The sequence below is a fragment of the Balaenoptera borealis genome (genome assembly GCF_965194805.1).
Source record: "Balaenoptera borealis genome assembly, chromosome: X".
NCBI classification, from domain to species: Eukaryota; Metazoa; Chordata; class Mammalia; order Artiodactyla; family Balaenopteridae; genus Balaenoptera; species Balaenoptera borealis.
Genome location: NC_138881.1, coordinates 60,734,010 through 60,755,758, shown reverse-complemented (window position 1 = coordinate 60,755,758; position 21,749 = coordinate 60,734,010). Strand labels below are relative to the sequence as shown.

General features: G+C 37.0%; 1 long non-coding RNA gene across 2 annotated transcripts; it reads right to left on the bottom strand.

The window, feature by feature from the left end:
• Positions 1-5,386: 5,386 nt before the first annotated feature.
• On the bottom strand, positions 5,387-21,690 carry LOC309620801. Of its 2 annotated transcripts, XR_014239644.1 has the most exons (4): positions 21,369-21,690; positions 8,849-18,192; positions 7,519-7,673; positions 5,387-7,046 (listed from the first exon to the last, which is right to left on the bottom strand). It is a non-coding gene; the product is annotated as an uncharacterized lncRNA (long non-coding RNA). The 2 variants fall into 2 exon arrangements; XR_014239643.1 differs by having other exon boundaries at positions 7,519-18,192.
• Positions 21,691-21,749: the final 59 nt, after the last annotated feature.

Genomic DNA, 21,749 nt, shown 5'->3' with positions numbered 1-21,749 from the left:
GGTAAAGCCACTACGGAGAAAAGTATGGAGGTTCCTTTAAAAAGTAGGAGTAGATCTACCATATGATCCTGCAATCCCACTCCTGGGCATATATCTGGAGAAAAACAGTCCGAAAGGATACATGCACCCCAATTTTTATTGCAGCACTGTTTACAATAGCCAAGACATGGAAGCAACCTAAATGTCCAATGACAGAAGAATGGATAAAGAAAATGTGGTACAGATATACAATGGAATAATACTCAGCCATAAAAAAGAATGAAATAATGTCATTTGCAGCAACATGGATGGACCTAGTGATTGTCATAATGAGTGAAGTAAGTCACACAGAGAAGCAGAAATATCATATTGCTTATATGTGGAATTTTTTGTTTAACATCTTTATTGGAGTATAATTGCTTTACAATGGTGTGTTAGTTTCTGCTTTATAACAAAGTGAATGAGCTATACATATACATATATCCCCATATCTCCTCCCTCTTGTGACTCCCTCCCACCCTCCATATTGCACCCCTCTAGGTTGTCACAAAGCACTGAGCTGATCCCTCTGTGCTATGAGGCTGCTTCCCACTAGCTATCTATTTTACATTTGGTAGTATATATAAGTCCATACCACTCTCTCACTTTGTCCCAGCTTACATTTCCCCCTCCCCGTGTCCTCAAATCCATTCTCTACATCAACGTCTTTATTCCTGTCCTGCCCCTAGGCTCTTCAGAACCTTTTTTTTTTTTTTAGATTCCATATGTATGTGTTAGCATATGGTATTTGTTTCTCTCTTTCGGACTTACTTCACTCTATATGACAGACTCTACGTCCATCCACCTCACTACAAATAACTCAATTTTGCTTCTTTTTATGGCTGAGTAATATTCCACTGTATATACGTGCCACATGTTCTTTATCCATGTATCTGTCGATGGATACTTAGGTTGCTTCCATGCCCTGGCTATTGTATATACAGCTGCAATGAACATTGTGGTACATGATTCATTTTGAATTATGGTTTTCTCAGGGTATATGACCAGTAGTGGGATTCCTGGGTTGTATAGTAGCTCTATTTTTAGTTTTCTAAGGAACCTCCATACTGTTCTCCCTAGTTACTGTATCAATTTACATTCCCACCAATGGTGCAAAAGGGTTCCCTTTTCTCCACACTCTCTCCAGCATCTATTGTTTGTAGATATTTTGAGGATGGCCACTCTGACTGGTGTGAGGTAATACCTCATTGTAGTTTTGATTTACATTTCTCTAATGATTAGTGATGTTGAGCATACTTTCATGTGTTTGTTGGCAATCTGTATATCTTCTCTGGAGAAATGTCTATTTAGGTCTTCTGCCCATTTTTGGATTCGGTTGTTTGTTTTTTTCATGTTGAGCTGCATGAGCTGCTTGTAAATTTTGGAGATTAATTCTTTGTCACTTGCTTCATCTGCAAATATTTTCTCCCATTCTGAGGGTTGTCTTTTCATCTTGTTTCTGGTTTCCTTTGTTGTGCAAAAGCTTTGAAGTTTCATTAGGTCCCATCTTTTAATTTTTGTTTTTATTTCCATTTCTCTAGGAGCTGGGTCAAAAGGGATCTTGCTGTGACTTATGTCATAGAGTGTTCTTCCTAGGTTTTCCTCTAAGAGTTTTATAGTGTCTGGCCTTATATTTAGGTCTTTAATCCATTTTGAGTTTATTTTTGTGTATGGTGTTAGGGAGTGTTCTAATTTCATTCTTTTACATGTAGCTGTCCAGTTTTCCCAGCACCACTTATTGAAGAGGCTGTCTTTTCTCCATTGTATATTCTGGCCTCCTTTATCAAAAATAAGGTGACCATATGTATGTGGGTATATCTCTGGGTTTTCTATCCTGTTCCATTGATCTATATTTCTGTTTCTGTGCCAGTACCATACTGTCTTGATTACTGTAGCTTTGTAGTATAGTCTGAAGTCTGGGCGTCTGATTCCTCCAGCTCCGTTTTTCTTTCTCAAGATTGCTTTGGCTATTTAGGGTCTTTTGTGCTTCTATAGAAATTGTGAAATTTTTTGTTCTAGTTCTGTGAAAAATGCCATTGGTAGTTTGATAAGGATTGCATTGAATCTGTAGATTGCTTTGGATAGTATAGTCATTTTCACAATGTTGATTCTTCCAATCCAAGAACATGGTATACCTCTCCATCTGTTCGTATCATCTTTAATTTCTTTCATCAATCTCTTACAGTTTTTTGCATACAGGTCTTTTGTCTCCCTAGGTAGGTTTATTCCTAGATATTTTATTCTTTTTGTTCCAGTGGTAAATGGGAGTGTTTCCTTAATTTCTCTTTCAGATTTTTAATCATTAGTGTATAGGAATGCAAGAGATTTCTGTGCATTAATTTTGTATCCTGCTACTTTACCAAATTCATTGATTAGCTCTAGGAGTTTTCTGGTAGAGTCTTTAGGATTCTCTATGTATAGTATTATATCATCTGCAAACAGTGACAGCTTTACTTCTTCTTTTATGATTTGGATTCCTTTTATTTTTCTTTCTTCTCTGATTGCTGTGGCTAAAATTTCCAAAACTATGTTGAATAATAGTGTTAAGAGTGGGCAACCTTGTCTTGTTCCTGATTTGGTGGAAATGGTTTCAGTTTTTCACCATTGAGAACGATGTTGGCTGTGGGTTTGTCATATATGGCCTTTATTATGCTGAGGTAAGTTCCCTCTATACCTACTTTCTGTAGGGTTTTTATCATAAATGGGTGTTGAATTTTGTTGAAAGGTTTATCTGCATCTATCGAGATGATCATATGGTTTTTATCCTTCGATTTGTTAATATGGTGTATCACATTGATTTGCGTATATTGAAGAATGCTTGCATTCCTGGGATCAACCCCACTTGATCATGGTTTATGATTCTTTTAATGTGCTGTTGGATTCTGTTTGCTAGTATTTTGTTAGGATTTTGCATCTATGTTCATCAGTGATATTGACCTATACTTTTCTTTCTTTGTGACATCTTTGTCTGCTTTGGTATCAGGGTGATGGTGGTCTCATAGAATAAGTTTGGGAGTGTTCCTCCCTCTGCTATATTTTAGGAAGAGGTTGAGAAGGATAGGTGTTAGCTCTTCTCTAAATGTTTGATAGAATTCACCTGTGAAGCCATCTGGTCCTGGGCTTTCATTTGTTGGAAGATTTTTAATCACAGTCTCAATTGCAGTGCTTGTGATTGTCTGTTCGTATTTTCGATTTCTTCCTGGTTCAGTCTCAGAGGATTGTGCTTTTCTAAGAATTTGTACAATTCTTCCAGGTTGTCCATTTTATTGGCATATAGTTGCTTGTAGTAATCTCTTATGATCTTTTGTATTTCTGCAGTGTCAGTTGTTACTTCTCCTTTTGCATTTCTAATTCTATTGATTTGAGTGTTCTCCCTTTTTTTCTTGATGAGTCTGGCTACTGGTTTATCAATTTTGTTTATCTTCTCAAAGAACCAGCTTTTAGTTTTATTGATCTTTGCTATCGTTTCCTTCATTTCTTTTTCATTTATTTCTGATCTAATCTTTATGATTTCTTTCCTTCTGCTAACTTTGTGGGGTTTTTGCTCTTCTTTCTCTTATTGCTTTAGGTGTAAGGTTAGGTTGTTTATTTGAGATGTTTCTTGTTTCCTGAGGTAGGACTGTATTGCTATAAACTTCCCTCTTAGAACTGCTTTTGCTGCATTCCATAGGTTTTGGGTCCTCTTTTTTTCATTGTCCTTTGTTTCTAGGTATTTTTTGATTTCCTCTTTGAGTTCTTCAGTGATCACTTCGTTATTAAGTATTGTATTGTTTAGCCTCCATGTGTTTGTATTTTTTACAGATTTTTTCTTCTAATTGATATCTAGTCTCATAGCTTTGTTGTTGGAAAAAGATACTTGATATGATTTAAATTTTCTTAAATTTACCAAGGCTTGATTTGTAACCCAAGATATGACCTATCCTGGAGAATGTTCCATGAGCACTTGAGAAGAAAGTGTATTCTGTTGTTTTTGGATGAAATGTCCTATAAATATCAATTAAGTCCATCTTGTTTAATGTATCATTTAAAGCTTGTGTTTCCTTATTTATTTTCATTTTGGATGATCTGTCCATTGGTGAAAGTGGGGTGTTCAAGTCCCTTACTATGATTGTGTTACTGTCGATTTCCCCTTTTATGGCTGTTAGCATTTGTCTTATGTATTGTGGTGCTCCTATGTTGGGTGTATAAAGATTTACAATTGTTATATCTTCTTCTTGGTTTGATCCCTTGATCATTATGTAATGTCCTTCTTTGTCTCTTGTAATAGTCTTTATGTTAAAGTCTATTTTGTCTGATATGAGAATTGCTACTCCAGCTTTCTTTTTTTTTCATCTTTATTGGAGTATAATTGCTTTAAAATGGTGTGTTAGTTTCCGCTTTATGACAAAGTGAATCAGTTATACATATACATGTGTCCCCATATTTCTTTCCTCTTGTGCCTCCCTCCCTCTCTCCAGCTTTCTTTTGTTTTCCATTTGCATGGAATATCTTTTTCTATCCCCTCACTTTCCGTCTGCATCTGTCCCTAGGTCTGAAGTGGGTCTCTTGTAGACAGCATATATATGGGTCTTGTTTTTGTATCCATTCAGCCAGTCTATGTCATTTGGTTGGAGCCTTTAATCCATTTACATTTATGGTAATTATCGATACATATATTCCCATTACCATTTTCTTAATTGTTTTGGGTTTGTTATTGTAAGTCTTTCCTTTTCTTGTGTTTCCTGCCTAGACAAGTTCCTTTAGCATTTGTTGTAAAGCTGGTTTGGTGGTGCTGAATTCTCTTAGCTTTTGCTTGTCTGTAAAAGTTTTCAATTCCTCTGTCGAATCTGAATGAGATCCTTGCTGGGTAGAGTAATGTTGGTTGTAGTTTTTTCCCTTTAATCACTTTAAATATGTCCTGCCACTCCCTTCTGGCTTGCAGAGTTTCTGCTGAAAGATCAGCTGTTAACCTTATGGGGATTCCCTTGTATGTTATTTGTTGTTTTTCCCTTGCTACTTTTAATATTTTTTCTTCGAATTTAATTTTTGATAGTTTGATTAATATGTGTCTTGACATGTTTCTCCTTGGATTTATCCTGTATGGGACTCTCTGTGCTCTTGGACTCGATTAACTATTTCCTTTCCCATATTAGGGAAATTTTCAGCTATAATCTCTTCAAATATTTTCTCAGCCCCTTTCTTTTTCTCTTCTTCTGGGATCCCTATAATTCCAATATTGGTGCATTTAACATTGCCCCAGAGGTCTCTGAGAGTGTCCTCAATACTTTTCATTCTTTTTTCTTTATTCTGCTGTGCAGTAGTTATTTTCACTCTTTTATGTTCCAGGTCCCTTATCTGTTCTTCTGCCTCAATGATTCTGCTATTGATTCCTTCTAGAGAATTTTAAATTTCGTTTATTGTGTTGCTCATCATTGTTTGTTTGCTCTTTATTTCTTTTAGTTCCTTGTTAAATGTTTCTTGTATTTTCCCCATTCTATTTCCAAGATTTTGGATCATCTTTACTATCGTTACTCTGAATTATTTTTCAGGTAGACTGACTATTTCCTCTTTATTTTTTTGGTCTGGTGGGTTTTTACCTTGCTCCTTCATCTGCTGTGTGTTTCTCTGTCTTCTCATTTTGCTTAACTTTCTGTGTTTGGGGTATGCTTTTTGCAGGCTGCAGGTTCGTAATTTCCGTTGTTTTTGGTGTCTGCCCCCAGTGGCTAAGGTTGGTCCAGTGGGTTGTGTAGGCCTCCTGGTGGAGGGTACTAGTGCCTGTGTTCTGGTGGATGAGGCTGTATCTTGTCTTTCTGGTGGGCAGGACCACGTCCAGTGGTGTGTTTTGGGGTGTCTGTGACATTATTATGATTTTAGGCAGCCTCTCTGCTGATGGGTGGGGTTGTGTTCCTGTCTTGCTGACTGTTTGGCATAGGGTGTCCAGCATTGTAGCTTGCTGGTTGTTGAGTGGAGCTGGGTCTTCGCGTTGAGATGGAGATCTCTGGGAGAGCTTTTGCCATTTGATATTACATGGAGCTGGGAGGTCTCTAGTGGACCAATGCCCTGAACTCAGCTCTCCCACGTCAGAGGCACAGGCCTGACCCCCTGTCAGAGCACCAAGACCCTGTCAGCCACACGGCTCAGAAGAAGAGGGGAAAAAAAGATAAAAAACGAAAGAAAAAAATAAAATAAAGTTATTAAAATAAAAAATAATTATTAAAAAATTTTTAAATTAAAAAGTAATTTTTAAAAAAAGAAAGAAGAGAGCAACCAAACCAAAAAACAAATCCACCAATGATAACAAATACTAAAAACTATACTAAAAAAAAAATGGACAGACAGAACCCTAGGACAAATGGTAAAAGCGAAGCTATTCAGACAAAATCACACAAAGAAGCATACACATACACACTCAGAAAAAGAGAAAAGGGAAAAAAATTTATATATCATTGCTCCCAAAGTCCACCACCTCAATTTTGGGATGATTCACTGTCTTTTCAGGTATTCCAGAGATGCAGGGTAGATGAAGTTGATTGTGGACATTTAATCTGCTGCTCCTGAGGCTGCTGGGAGAGATTTCCCTTTCTTTTCTTTGTTCGCCCAGCTCCTGGGGTTCAGCTTTGGATTTGGCCCCGCCTCTGTGTGTAGGTCGCCTGAGGGAGTCTGTTCTTTGCTCAGACAGGATGGGGTTAAAGAAGCAGCTGATTAGGGGGCTCTGGCTCACTCAGGCCGGGGGGAGGGAGGGATACCGAATGCAGGGTGAGCCTGCAGCTGCAGAGGCCAGCATGACATTACAAGAGCCTGAGGTGCTCCGTGTGTCCTCCCAGGGAAGTTGTCCCTGGATCACGGGACCCTGGCAATGACAGGCTGCACAGGCTCCTGGGAGGGGAGGTGTGGACAGTGAACTGTGCTTGCACACAGGCTTCTTGGTGGCTGCAGCAGTAGCTTTAGCGTTTCATGCCTGTCTCTGGTGTCCGCGCTGATAGCCGCGGCTCACGCCCGTCTCTGGAGCTCATTTAGGTGGTGCTCTGAATCTCCTCTCCTCGCGCACCCTGAAACAATGGTCTCTTGCCTCTTAGACAGGTCCATACTTTTTCTCAGACTCCCTCCCAGCTAGCTGTGGTGCACTAGCCCCCTTCAGGCTGTGTTCACACAGCCAACTGCAGTCCTTTCCCTGGGATCTGACCTCCAAAGAAGCCAGAGCCTCAGGTCCTATCCCCCACCCACCCCGGCAGGTGAGCAGACAAGCCTCTCGGGCTGGTGAGTGCTGGTTGGCACCGATCCTCTGTGCAGGAACCTCTCTGCTTTGCTCTCTGCACCCCTGTTGCTGCACTCTCCTCCATGGCTCTGAAGCTTCCCCCCCCCCGCCACCCCCTGTCTCTGCCAGTGAAGGGGCTCCCTAATGTGTGGAAGGTTTTCCTCCTTCACAGCTCCCTCCCAGAGGTGCAGGTCCCATCTCTATTCTCTTATCTCTGTTTTTTCTTTTTTCTTTTGCCCTACCCACGTACGTGGGTAGTTTCTTGCCTTTGGGGAAGTCTGAGGTCTTCTGCCAGTGTTCAGTAGGTGTTCTGTAGGAGTTGTTCCAAATGTAGATGTATTTCTGATGTATTTGTGGGGAGGAAGGTGATCTCCATTTCTTACTCCTCTGCCATCTGAAGGTCTCCCCCTATATGTGGAATCTTAAGAAATGATACAAATGAACTTATTTACAAAACAGAAAGAGACTTACAGATTTAGAGAATGAATTTATGGTTACCAGGGGGAAGGGTGGGGCAGAGAGATAATTAGGGAGTTTGGGATTGACATGTACACACTGCTATATTTAAAATGGATAACCAACAAGGACCTACCGTATAGCACATGCAACTCTGCTCAGTATTATGCAACAACCTTAATGGGAAAGAATTTGTAAGAGAATAGACTCATGTATATGTATAACTGAATCAGTTTGCTCTATACCTGAAACTAACATAACGTTGTTAATCAACTATAGTCCAATATAAAATGTTTAAAAAATTACAATAAATTCTAATATACTTCTAAAAAATAAACAAATAAAAGTTGGGTGAAGAAAATAAATCAAGGAGGGAGTGATCAAGTGCATCACATGCTACCGATAGGTCAAGTAAGATGAGGACTGAGAAATGACTACAAGATTTAGCACATTTTTTAAATGGATGAAAGGAAGTCTTCAGACAGAGGGAATAGTGCAACTGTGTGAGAATGCACAGTGATTTCAGGCAACTGCAAATAATTCAAGATAACTAAAGCTTAGGGATATAGCAGAAACTAGAGAGCAGCACTGCTGGGTGGATACACACAGGCTAGATCACAATGTAATGCTAAAAATTTTGGATTTATGCTAAAGGCTATGAGAATCCACAGGAGAACTTTAAGTTGTGGAGTAACAGAGCCAAACATTTAAAAAGTCAATTTGAGACCAGTATGAAAAATGGAGAAGAAATCTGAAGGCAAGGAAACCGGTTAACAGGCTGTTACTATAGTCCAGGGAGAAACTAAAGGCAGTGACAGTGGGGATCAAAATGAGAGGATGGGTCAGATATTTAGGAAGTTGTAGGACTTGGTGACAATTTTGAAATGCAGGAAGGAGATATTAGAGGGAGGAAGGAGTCAAGGATGACTTGGGTTCTGGTTTGGACAAGTGGGTAGGGGTAACCATTCACAGAAGGAACACTGGAGAAAGAGTAAGTTTGGCAGTAAAAAAATCACACACAAAGGAATGCAGAAGGCCACCTGGTATCTTGGAATTATACAGTGTGTCACATATACTTTCTCATTTAATCCTGTTAGTTAGGGAGATGAGAAATAGGCTTGTAGAGATTAAGTAATTTACCCAAGTTTACACAGCCAGGATGTGAGAGTGTAGACTAGAATCCAAGCTCACTGTTCTTCCACTTCTTCAAAGCTACTGTGCCAAAGATTTTGAGGCAAGGAGGAAGAGCACTTAAAAAAATGAGTGAAGGTGAGCAAGTGGAGAAAGAAGGGGACTCTCAGCATTTGAGGGCAGTTTTCCCAAATATCTTTTTCTTTAAGTCTGCCTGGATGGAAGATAGAGACAATAAAAATGTTGATCAGCAACACATTTGGCTTATTAAATTGAATGGTACGTTATATAAAGTAGGGGAGATAACAACTTGGTAGTTTTTCCACAGCCTCTCAGTGTCTTCTTGGCTTATCTTAATCATCCTAAGGTTGTCCCCAATAACTATCAATGAACACAGGAATAGTGCTGAATGGTCCAGGCTCTAGTAGTTCTCACAGTCTAGTGAGGGATATAGACACATAATTATAATACAGGGTAACCATAAAATCTAGAAAGAGAATTTTAAAAATAAACTATTTTGGAATAATTTCAGATTCACAGAAGAGTTGTTGCAAAGGTAACAGAGAACTATTGGATATCAGTAACCCAGTTTCAGTTTCTCCTAATGTTATCATTTTACACTACATTTATCAAAACTAAGAAACCAACATTTGTACATTACTATTAACTAAACCCTAGACTTTGGATTTCACCAGTTTTTCATTTATGTCATTTTTCTGTTCTAGGATCCAATCTGGTGTCCCCCATTGCATTTTCACTTGTCATGATTCCTTAGCTTTCTCTGATCTATGGTAGTTTCTCAGTCTTTCCTAGTTTTTCTGGAAACATAGATATTTTAAAACATTACATATAATATACAGCATATTACATATACATGTATTTTACAGATTGAACCCTCTTGATTACCTTTGCTGGGACATGCTAAAGGCACAAGCTTATTCAGTGAAAATCAGAGATATGAAACATCTGAGGCAATGCATCAGATACATTGTGCAAAGATTGCTACATATGTGCTGTATTAATGCACTGTGTTCATGGCAATTTTGCACAGTGCATTGAGCTATGCATTGCTAATGGAGAATAAACATTGAACATATCATGCATTGTAATGTAATTATTATATGTACTTACCCATGTCTCTGAATTTTATTGTAGCCCTATACAAAGTAGTAATTTGTAAATTTAACATCATCCAAATAAAAATATCAACAGAGTTAATTTTTTAATTAGGCAAGCTAATTATAAGTTCATATAGAAAAATAAATAAGCAAAAATAGCCAGGAAGTCCTGGAAAAGAAGAATAGTGACAGGTAGCCCTACCAGATATTAAAACATTTTAAAGTTTCAATAATTATAAACAAAGGGTATGGCGACATAAATAGACATACAGACCAATTTAAAAAAAAGAAAGTTCATAAGTAGAAACAAATAAATATTGAAATTTAGGATCTGATATAGATGACATCTTAAATTAGTGGAGAAAAGATAGACTACTCAGTAAATAGTTGGGACAACTGGTAGCCATCTAAAAGAATAAAATAGTTCCATACTTAAAGCTGTACACCAGGATAAACTACAAATGAAAAAATGATTTGAATGTACAAAGGAAAATAATAAAAGAGCACTAGAAGAAAACTTGGGAGAATTACTTTATAACATTGGAGTATTGGGTAAGCCTTTCTAACTATGATTCAAGAACCAAATGACATAGAAGATGCCCTCACATTCCATAAAAGACCAACAACCCAACAGAATATGGGCAACACTCATGAACAAATAACAGAAAAGAAAATATAAATAGCCCTCAAAGATTCGTGTCCTCTAGATGACATGATACTATACATAGAGAATCCTAAAGATGCTACCAAAAAACTACTAGAGCTAATCAATGAATTGGGTAAAGTAGCAGGATACAAAATTAATGCACAGAAATCTCTTGCATTCCTATACACTAATGATGAAAAATCTTAAAGAGAAATTAAGGAAACACTCCCATTTACCACTGCAACAAAAATAATAAAATATCTAGGAATAAACCTACCTAAGGAGACAAAAGACCTCTATGCAGAAAACTATAAGAGACTGATGAAAGAAATTAAAGATGATACAAACAGATGGAGAGATATACCATGTTCTTGGATTGGAAGAATCAACATTGTGAAAATGACTATACTACCCAAAGCAATCTACAGATTCAATGCAATCCGTATCAAACTACCAACGGCATTTTTCACAGAACTAGAACAAAAAATTTCACAATTTCTATGGAAACACAAAAGACCCCGAATAGCCAAAGCAATCTTGAGAAAGAAAAACGGAGCTGGAGGAATCAGGCTCCCAAACTTCAGACTACACTACAAAGCTACAGTAATCAAGACAGTATGGTACTGGCACAGAAACAGAAATATAGATCAATGGAACAGGATAGAAAACCCAGATATATACCCATGTACATATGGTCACCTTATTTTTGATAAAGGAGGCCAGAATACACAATGGAGAAAAGACAGCCTCTTCAATAAGTGGTGCTGGGAAAACTGGACACCTACATGTAAAAGAATGAAATTAGAACACTCCTTAACACCATACACAAAAATAAACTCAAAATGGATTGAAGACCTAAATATAAGGCCAGACACTATCAAACTCTTAGAGGAAAACATAGGCAGAACACTCTATGACATAAGTCACAGCAAGATCCTTTTTGACCCACCTCCTAGAGAAATGGAAATAAAAACAAAAATAAACAAATGGGACCTAATGAAACTTCAAAGCTTTTGCACAGCAAAGGAAACCATAAACAAGACGAAAAGACAACCCTCAGAATGGGAGAAAATATTTGCAAATGAAGTAACTGACAAAGGATTAATCTCCAAAATTTACAAGCAGCTGATGCAGCTCAATATCAAAAAAACAAACAACCCAATCCAATAATGGGCAGAATGCCTAAATAGACATTTCTCCAGAGAAGATATACAGATTGCCAACAAACACATGAAAGGATGCTCAACATCACTCATCATTCGAGAAATGGAAATCAAAAGTACAATGAGGTATCACCTCACACCTGTCAGAATGTCCATCATCAAAAAATCTACAAACAATAAATGCTGGAGAGGATGTGGAGAAAAGGGAACCCTCTTGCACTGTTGGTGGGAATGTAAATTGATACAGCCACTATGGAGAACAGTATGGAGATTCCCTAAAAAACTAAAAATAGAACTACCAGATGACCCAGCAGTCCCAGTACTGGGTGTATACCCTGAGAAAACCATAATTCAAAAAGAGTCATGTGTCACAATGTTCATTGCAGCTCTATTTACAATAGCCAGGACATGGAAGCAACCTAAGTGTCCATCAACAGATGAATGGATAAAGAAGATGTGGCACATATATACAATGGAATATTACTTAGCCATAAAAAAAACGGAATTGAGTTACTTGTAGTGAGGTGGATGGACCTAGAGACTGTCATACAGCGTGAAGTAAGTCAGAAAGAGAAGAATAAATACCGTATGCTAAGACATATATATGGAATCTAAAAAAAAATGGTTCTGAAGAACTTAGGGGCAGGACAGTAATAAAGATGCAGACATAGAAAATGGAATTGAAGACACGGGGAGGGGGGAGGGTAAACTGGGATGAAGTGAGAGAGTGGCATATGTACTACCAAATGTAAAATAGATAGGTAGTGGGAAGCAGCTGCATAGCACAGGGAGATCAGCTCGGTGCTTTGTGACCACATAGAGGGGTGGGATAGGGAGGATGGGAGGGAGATGAAAGAGGGAGGAGATATGGGGATATATGTATATGTATAGCTGATTCATTTTGTTATAAAGCAGAAACTAACACACCATTGTAAAGCAATTATACTCCAATAAAGATGTTAAAGAAAAAAAAGATTCTTGTCCTCTCTTACATAAGAAAAATGACAAATATAACTACTAAGACTTGTAACCACCCCCAAAATCAATAACACACTTTATTAGCAAGGCTGTGGGAAATTATACACTCTCATACATTCCTAGTGGGAATGCAAATTGATACTACCCTGATAAGGGGCTATTTGGCTATATCTATTGAAACAAAAAATTCATTTTTCATTGAACCAGCAATCCAACTTCTGGTGTTTACCAATATACCTGAACATCTATAAAATAAAATATGTACAAGATTATTAATTTCAACTTTAGCATATAGCAAAAGATTGGAAACAACCCAAGTATCTATCAACAAGGTACTGATTAGATAAATTAAGGATCAATCACACAATGGGATATTATGACATATAAAAGAATGAGGAAGATCTATTTGTACTGATATGGAAAGATATCCACGTTAAGAAAAATAAAGGTGCCAATCAGAATGTGTAGTATGCTATACTATGTAAGAAGGAGATAAAATAGAGTATATATTCATAGTTACATAAAGAAGCTCTGGAAAGTATGTATTTATTGAGATTAAGTGATTGGGGGAATAGGGTGAATGGGAAAGATGGGAGAGGAGTAGGAGCAAGACTTTTCACAATATACCCTTTATTGTTTGAGTTTTGAATCGTATGAGTGTATTGCCTATTCAAGAAAAGGTAAACTACAAATAAAGATAAATATAAAACTCCAGGTAATAATAACAAGATGAGAAAAGAAGGGTTGTTCAATGAGTCAGTAAAGCATGCTACAAACTTTGTTGTGTTTCAAAAAAATAACAGAAATACTGAATCATTTTAGGTATATTAAAACATTTTATAGTTAAGTGTACATATTAAAAATTAAGGGCAGCCACTAAAGGAATATAAATGCAAACTACAGTTTCTAAGCCATCACAGGAAATAAAAGGGGATATAGACAAATTTATCAATTCAAGAGAAGGAAAAAAAAGTCAGAAAGCATGGTAAAAAGAAAGTAAAAAACAAAATGGTGATAACAACTCTCCAAATATGGCAATCATAACACACTTAAACAGGGGGACATAATCAATTAAAAGGCAGATTTTCAGAATGAATAAGAGACACACACAAGGCTATTTCTTGCAGCATTATTTATAATAGGAAAAGGCTAGAAACAACCCAAACGTTCCATCAATAAAGGTCTGGTACATCCACAAAATGAAGTACTCTATTGCTTTGAAAAGGAATTAAGAATATATATACTCTGATGGAGTGATCTACAGGACTTATTATTCATTAAAAAAAAGCAAGGTGGAAAAAAGTGTGCATAATATGACACCACCCACATAAGAAGGGAAGAGATAGAAATACCTATATACATATTTGTTTCTATAGGGAGTATGAAGGAATAGCATAAAGAGACAGGGATTAAAAACTAGACTTCTTTGAGTATACTTTGTTCCATAGATTTGACTTTGAAACCATGTAAATATATTACAAAATTGTGAAACTATTTTTTTAAAAAGCAATCCCTAAAAATCAAAAGCAAAATGAAACAAATGAATCTGTGTATCCAGATGGTGACATAATAACACAGAAAGTGACTTTAAAACACAGCAACATTAATGTATATCCCTAACAGGATACATCTTAAGGTAAGGACAAAAAATCTATAAAAGAATCATAAACTCTTTGTAAGTAATCATATTTTTGGTGGTATGGTGTTGGTATTGTTATTCTGAAACTTGTTGTCTCTATATTGTGGAATAAAGCAAATTAGTGATTATGTTGTTATTCTGAGAATCAGGATATTTGTTGTGGGAGAAAGGAGATATAGATTGTTGAGGTGAAGTAAAAATCCTATACTGTAGCCCTGAATTTAAATTGGAAGGATCACGATGCCCAGGGCCCAGATTTTTATTTCCAAATACCATTTCACACTAAAAAGAATCAGGATTCCTGAGAGGAATGGCTGATTTCTAGTCTGAGGTAGGAAACATACAAGTAGAACCTTCAATATCTTGCATTCTCAGAAAACAAGGAGGTTATCACAGACCACTAGGGTTGTGTCAAAAGGACACAGGGGCCAGAGTGTAGGGACCAAAGATGGGACAATCTGAGCATCAGTAAGGAGAATAACTGTAATGGATTGAAATATATCAAATGTTTAAATCCATATGTTTATGATAATACTAAAAAAAGGTCACATTTAAAAAATGATAGATAATTAACTCATTATTTTGCAAGTCAATAAATAAAGGCATTTATCCTGCCTTTCCTATGTGAACTGTACCACTAGGTACAAAATAGTAGATGAGGGGAAGTTTCTTTTTATAAAAGAATTTCAGCTAATAAATGAATATGGAATGATAGAATATCACTATTTTGCAACTCTCAATGAATAAGTGGATCTTACCATTGAGAAACAACCAGACATTATGTGTCTCCTGATGGGAGAACTCCATATGAGCAGTCTAGCCAAGAAAACTGAACCTGAATCTGATTAAGCCTCTAAAGTGAAACACCAATCTGTAGGAAATACAGAAGACAGAGAATATGTTAATACCATGGGAATGGAATCAGGAAAGTCCAACTGGGGAAACCCTACAAGACAAACAACCAGATTTCTTCAACAAATTGCAAGGAAAAAAGGAGAGATAAGAGGGAAAACCTATGGCTTAAAAGAGACTTAAAAACCTTATGAGACATATAAACCAAATGCAATGCATGGACCTTATTTGGAGCTTGATTCTCTCTCTCTCTCCTTCACACACACACACACACACACACACACAAAACACACACACTCATTTCTGAAACAGTTGAGCAATTTGAACAAAGAAAGCATATTTGATGATATTAAGGAGTTGTACTTTTAGGAATAATAATGGTAGTGTGGTTATATTTAATAAGGCCTTCTTATCTTTTATAAGTATTAATATATAATATTTGTGGATGAAAGGATATGAAGTCTGAGATTTGCCTCAGAATAATATGGGAGGAGGAGAAGATGGGAGTATAAATGACAGAAACTAGATTAGCTATTAGCTGATAATTGTTGAAGATAGGTGGTGGGGTTTATTGTATTATACATTTTCTTTTTTTATAATAAAATATTTAAAAAATTTTTCCATTTATTAGGTCACAGAGGTATACAAAAATAAAGATATAATCAATCAATAAAGCTAAGAACAGGCTCTGGGAAAAGAGTAATAAAAATAGACAAACTTCTGGGCAGATTCATCAAATCAAAAAGAGAGAAGGCACAAATAAAGTATGTCAGGAGTACAAAGGTGGCCATGATTCAGATTCAGAAAAGTCAAAAGCAAAGTTCTGCACAACTTTCTACTAATAAAGTTTGACCCCCCAAAAGATATCTGGCAGGATCTGGGGAGTGGTTGTCACAACCTAGGTGGTGGTATGGGGCAGGGAGCGTGGGGGGGGAGCGCTACTGACATCTAAACATCCAAAATGCACAAGACAGCCCCCACAACCAAGAATCATCCAGCCCCAAATGTCAGTAGTGCCAAGATTAAGAAACTCTGACTTGGATTAAATTGGCAAGCTTCTAGGAAAGTATTATTATCAACAATGACCCAAAAAGGAATTGAAATCATTTTCATAAAGCCACCTGTTTCCAAAATACACCAGGTCAGCAAGTTCTGCCCGATGAGTTCTACCAAGACTTCAAGGAACACATGCTTTTCTTTTCACGTAGACAGTTTTAGGGAATAGAAAAAGATGGGAAACTACCAAACTCATTTCACAAGCAAGCATAACCTTGTTACTGAAACCAAACAAGGACAGCATAAAAATAAAAGATTATAGGCCGATATAATTTAAAAACAATGATGCAAAAATTCTAAAAATATATTAGTAAATTGAATCTAGTGCATATTAAAAGAATAGTTTATCATGACCAAGTGATATGAATGAAAATATGGTTAAAAATATGGATCAACAAAAGGAAACCTATTGATGTAATTCACACATTAACCAAGTAGAGGAATAAACTATATGACTTTTTCAATACATGCAGGAAAAGCATCCAATAAAATTCAACATTTATTCATAATAATATTAATGATAAAGTTCTAGGAAACCAAGGAGAGAAAGAAATTATTTTAAAGTGATAAATGGTAACTTCCAGAAACCTACTGCAGACATATTTAATACTGAAACATTAGAATCAGTCCATTAAAGTCTGGAACAAGAAATGATAACCACTATACCCGCTACAAGAGTTATAAATATTTGAAAGGTAAAGACACAACTGTTACTATTTGCAAATGATATGACTGTCTATTTAGAAAACCCAAAAACATCACCTTTAAGCCAGTACACCTAGTGAGCTAACATAGAGAGTGGATATAAGATAAACATACAAAATCATTTTCCTATACATGATAATAACCAATTAACATATAACAGGGAAAAATCTTAATAGCAATAAAAACTATAAAGTACCAAAAAATAAGCTTAACAAAAAAGTACAACTCTTTCATGGAAAAAACTATAAAGTTTACTGAAAGAAATAAGAGAAGGTCTGAATAAATAAATAGACATTGTAGATAGGAAAGCCAAATATTCTCAATATATCCATTCTCCTCAAATGAATCCATAAATTCAGTGCAATCACAATAAAAATTGGGATTTTCCTTAGAACCTGACCAGATAATTCTAAAGTTCTTATGGAAGATTAAAGCTCAAGAATAGCCAAGGCAGTTCAACAATGGTGAAGGAACAGAAAAATAGATTAATGGAACAGACTAGTGATCCAGAAACAGACCCATGGGTACTTTACGTAGCATTTCAAATCAATGGGAAAAGAATATTCATTAAGTGGTGTTAATGCAATTGGCACTAACATTTAGGAAAACATTGTTAAATTTCTATCTAAACTCATTAATAAAAATAAATTATAGAGGAATTAAGAGCGTTATGGATAAAAAGCAAAACAATAAAATTAATACAAGAAAAATAATGTGTTGATGATCTTGAGGGCAGGAAGGCTTTATCAATTTCTTAGGGCTGCCATAACAAATTACCACAAACTGGGTGGTTTAAAACAACAGAAAATTATTCTCTCACAATCTGGAAGCCAGAAGTCAAATATCAAGGTGTCAGCAAGGTTGGTTCCTTCTGGAGGCTCTGAGAGAGAAGCTAGTCCATGCTTCTCTCCTGGCTTCTTGTGGCTGTGGGCAATCCTTGGCATTCCTTGGTTTGTAAATGCATCACTTCATCTCTGCCTCTGTCTTCACAAGGCCTTCTCCTCCCTATGTGTCTTCTTTTCTTAGAAGGACACGTATCATTGGATTTAGGGCTCAGTAGGAAAATCCAGCATGATCTCATCTCCAGATCCTTAATTACATCTGCACAGGCCCTGTTCCCAAATAAGGTCTCATTCACAAGTTCCGGGTAAACATATCTTTTCTTGGGCCAGCATGCAACCTACTACATAGGCCTTCTAAAATAAGACAAAAAGGAAGACTCATAAATTTGACTTCATTAAAAACTATATGAATAAAAAGACAACATAAATAATGTTAATAGAAAACCACTTATGGGAAAACGTTCATTATCTCTTTTGGATTTCTTTTTTTTTAAGTTAAATTACAGATTATGTAGTTTTTAAAAAATTCCTATAAATCAATAAGAAAAACAGTCCAATGGAGAAATGACTAAGTATATAAAGTTATTACCCAGAAGAAATAAAATAAAATAAATAAATAAACCAATATTACATAAATTAAATAAAATAAACATAAAAAGATGCTCAATGGCATCAGTATTCAGATAAATTAGGCTTAAGGTAAGATACCATTTTGCACCCATCAGATTGCTCAAAATTAAAGTTTAATAATATCATGTATTGGTAAGGATGGGGAAAATGGAGATTTTCATATACTACTGGTTGGTGCAGATAATTTAAATGGCTTTTTGGATATATCAAAAATTTAAATGCCTATTTCCAAAACACCTGTCTGCATTCACAAGCAGACATACATGTATGTTCACTGAACTATTTTCAAGAGTTCTAACCTGGAAACAAAGTGAATGTTATCAACAGAGGAATGCCTACATAAACCACAGTATATGAAGTAGATCTCTATGTAATAACATGACTAGATCTTCATGACATAACTTTGGATGAATAAGGCACTCTGCACAACAGTAGGTACAGCATAATATTGTTTGCATTAAAAGAATACGCAGAAAACAACAATATTTTATATGTATTGCTGTGTGTGTGTGTGTGTGTGTGTGTAAATCCATAGGGAAAAATCTGGAAGGATACAAACCAATCCTGTAACTGTGGTTACCTTTGGGGAGGGAGATAAAGGAGACTGTGATTATGGGCGACAGACATGGGGAACTTTAACCTTATCTGTAATATTTAAATTGTTTTCATAAAGAATGTGTTTATATATTACTTATACAATTTTTAAAAAAATTTAAAGAGAGTGAATAGGAAACAACAGAAAGGAGAGAGTGTGTGAACTCTCTTTTCAAGAAATGTAATAATAAAAGATTTATTATTAATAATGAGAGAATAGCTAAGCAAACTGGAACATCTACTAGAAGGAAGATTAATGTAGACATTAACATAAAATGCAAAACCATGGAAAACATTTATAAAATGTGAAGTTTAAAAAATTTTGGATTTTTGAAAATTAGTATGATTAAAACTTCCAGGTAATATAAGGGAGCAACAATAAAATATTCCCAGGAACTTGGAAATAAAATGTTATTCAAGAGTTAAACTATAAAATTAATGTATGGTGAATCAAATGGAAAAATCACCTTCAAGAAACATAATGGCTTCCAGACAAGCAAGATTTGACTATAATTTGGGTGGATATTTTTGACATATCTAAAGCAAGAATGTGTCAGTGAACCATGGAAGTGTAGAAAAAGGAGACAGTGAAGCCCACATAGAGCAGACTTGTTAGTTACTTAATCTTCAGGCGCCTTAGCTTCTCCATTGCTAAAGCGTGGTTAATCATAGTATTTACTTCATAGGGTTATCATATAAAACAAAATAGCACTTGGTAAGGAGTGAGGCTTATACATTATTAAAGGACGGGAATGTAGTGGTCAGGCCACTATACTCCAATATAAAATAAACTGTTACTGTTCTATTTCTCATCAACAACCAGCATCCTGGTTTTCACACATCAGTCTCTCATGAGTTAATCAGCATGAGTCAGCCTCCTGAGACTGACCAGTTCAGGGACACTGAGGAGATCAAGTTTCTGAGATGGAAAGGTCCAGCCTGGACTGAGGTTGAAAGCACCAAGGTAATGCCATCCAACAAGGCACCTTGGTAGCCAGCCAGTTAACCTTCCTTGGTGACACACTACCTTTGGCTTTTCTAATCTATTCATACTTCTGAATAACTTGCCAGGGAAGGTGGTCTATGCAGAAGGAATAAAAAGACTAGAAAAAATAAGCTAAAATATTAACAGGTGGTTGTTTGTGAGAAGGAATTATGGGTGATTTGCTCTACTTTTCTATACTTTCCAAGTTTTCTTTAGTGAGCATATATTACTTTAATATTTTAAAAACATCTTTAAAGGATGATGAGGTGAAGAAAAAGAGAAGGCAGTAGCTTCAAGGGGACAAGGGTAGAGAAAGGACTTTTGAGGCGACAGGCCAAGGGGAAGATGTCAGGGAGTTAGGACCAGAGTAGGGGCAGGCAAGCACTCTTTCTTCCAAAATGAAGTAGCTTTCCCTGGAAAGACTTTTTCTCCCCATGTGTACCTGGGCCTTGAAGTAGCTTGTTATTTGCCAGTCATGGCATTTGCACAGCCAGTGAATTCGATGGAAACCATTTGCTTGAGAATTCTAAATGTATCTCTGTATCTAACTATATCGCTGGCTGGCCGTTGAACCCGAAAGTCCCAGATCTGAGTTCTTGAGCATTCCCTCCCTCTTTCTTCATCATCATTACCAAATATTTGCTAGTCACCTCCTAGGTGCCTGACTTTATGCTAATTTAGGCGGGGGTGAGGGTGGGGTTGGAACAGAGGGAGCTTACGAGGAGAGACTATACTACAATATAAAATAAAAATAAAATTGAAAAAAAGATAAACGAAAATGCAAAATCACTGTGGCCTAGGTGAGGTGGCTAAGGAAGGCTTGGAATCACAGATTTTCCGAGTTGGACCTGAAAGGTCAATCGGTCTAATTCTCTTACCCCGCGATTCAGAGAGCAGGTGGTACTTAACCCTTGACTTGAAAGACTTGCAGGGTTTGGATCAACGGAGATCAAGATGTGGGGGTTGGGGCAGTAAACAAAGGAAGCAAAGGCCCTGGGGCCAGGACACCTAGCGGGGTGTGGTCCGATTACTCTGCAGCCAGTGATCAGCGTTACCTACAGGTTTCCTTTCTAGCTTCCCTTTCTGCCTTTATTTTCAGCTGAGTCTTTGTTGCCTCAGCCTTGTGACCTATGTACGCACGAGGGAGCCTTCCAAAGCCGTTATACAATCTCCTCCAGCTCCTCTCCGGCCAAGGCTGTCCTGAGCACCGCTCCCTCCCAGCCCAGTTCCTGCTTGGGGCACTCGCTTCCTCAAAGCACACCACTGCCCCCTCCTTCCCAAGCGCGCCGATTCGCCACTTTCTGAGGAATAAAGTATTTACCTTAGGGAGTTGTTTCTTGTTTGGTTTGGATCGGAGTAAGGAGTTGAATCTGAGCTTTGAGTCAAAAGGATAAAATACAATAAAGACCCGGAAATTCCAATTCTTTAAACCTTGAACGCAAACGATCGTTCTTTCCTTTTAGGTTTGAAGTTACCGTAAGTTCCTAAAACTAGTCAGGCAGAAGAAACAGCCTCCCTAACATCCTGTGTCCACAGCAAGTGTGGACAACTGAAATAGTCATTTGAGGTGTTTCGAAAATAACCCCCTGATAGCACATTGCCTACGGTGACACATTCTCGTCCGCGGGGCGGGCTGGGTCGCCGGGGGCGGGGCGAGTCCCCAGGCGCCGCGCGCAGCTGCCGGGACACGAGGCGCCAGCCC